Raw genomic sequence first — 1,674 nt, forward strand, 5'->3', positions numbered from 1 at the left:
ATCCTCCGGGTGGACCTACAAAGGGTTTTTATGGAAAGTGATTGATAACCATCCAAAACGTGGGTAAACCCTAATTTACGACTGGAGGGACTTCTTGGACGATTATTGAGCAATCTTAGAGCGTTTTTGGAGATCTTGAAGCCTAGGAATCATTGGTACGAGTTCGGGTAAGAAGACTTGAAGATCTAATCGGGTTTTCTAGTTCTTTGTTCTTGTCTTTTCTTACGAAACTTGTTATGATGAATTCTTTGTTGAACATCTTTGATTTGTTTTCGTTTATGAACATGCTCGGCTAGATTTATTAACCGCCTAGACTTGATGAATGGATTGATATAAAGTTTTTACCGTTTATGTTATTTGCATGATTGTTATGGATTAATTGTGTTTTGTAAGCGGTTTGATTTAATGATTTGATGTATATGCATGCTTTGATTCGGTTTATTGTTATTATTTGCTTCATATCATTCTTAGTGACGGTCTATATCACAACATAGAGTCATATTAGGGTTTAGGATTTCGGTGAGTGTCTATATCACGTTAGAAAACCTTAACTCTTTAGGGAGAATTGGCCAATAAACCCTAGAAGTATCTGATAATAATTTGCTAAGTCTTAGTGTTCTACTAGTCCTAATACCTGGGAAGTAAGGGGCTATTGGTAGGTCTTACCCGGCGAATTGCTTTAGATAGGCCTTGGGAAAGGTTATGTCTTGGTTTACCTGTCGGTCTTATTAGTCTATCAAGTCAAATTAATTACTTCAAACTACCCTAGATCTAGGATTGGGAAAGAATAGGTCAACATTAGGGTACTTACACAATAATTAGACAACTGGGAAGACGTCTAATAATCGGTAGGATTAACGGCCTAGGTAGCTCCACAGGTTTCTCCTTGAGAAGGGTCGAGGGGCCTCGATGGTTCTTAATAGGTTTAGTACTTTAAGATCCCGGTTCCATAACTCGTGCACTTAACTTAATCGGTAATTCTTAAAAACAATCCAGGATTCTAGTCTAGGTGGTCTCGTTCTCATATAAGAAAAGTCCTCAGTCTTTATTCGTCTTTAGTCTAGTTCTAGTTTAATTTAGTAGTTTAATATAGATTTCCTAGATTTTCCGTAACACCCCCCCCCCCCAAACAAATAAACAAGTTAAGTCGTGTCTGTCAGCGTCTGTTAGAGTCTAATTCACGTGATACATAGAGTCCTGTGGTTCGATATCCGGACTTGCTTAGGCTATACTACATTGACCGGTACACTTGCCGGTTGTGTGGTTTAGGTTTTAGAGAGTCTGTTTTTATAAATTTAAAGCTTTGTAGTGTCTAGCTTAGGGAGTCTAATTTAGTTAATTTTTATAGTCTGTTTAGCACACATCAGTACCGTACTATCCTTAAGTATCGCCTCATGATTCCTTTATTCCCAGTTGACGAGGTATGCCCAGTTTGTCATAAGGCGTGTTTGGATTCTTTTGGTGAGCATGCAGTTCATTGTAGAGAGCTCCCGGGGTTCAAATACCGACATGATTTGGTTAGGGATGTCCTTTTTGACATATTCAGGTGCGCTGGTATTTCTGCTAAGAAAGAGGCACCCGTTAATTTCTTAACAGACCCGTTGGAAGGGAGATCTACCCTTCGACCAGCCGACATTCTTGTCTTTGGATGGGTAGGAGGAAAACACGCCTGTG

This window comes from Helianthus annuus, chromosome 9, assembly GCF_002127325.2.
Source record: "Helianthus annuus cultivar XRQ/B chromosome 9, HanXRQr2.0-SUNRISE, whole genome shotgun sequence".
Lineage (NCBI taxonomy): Eukaryota > Viridiplantae > Streptophyta > Magnoliopsida > Asterales > Asteraceae > Helianthus > Helianthus annuus.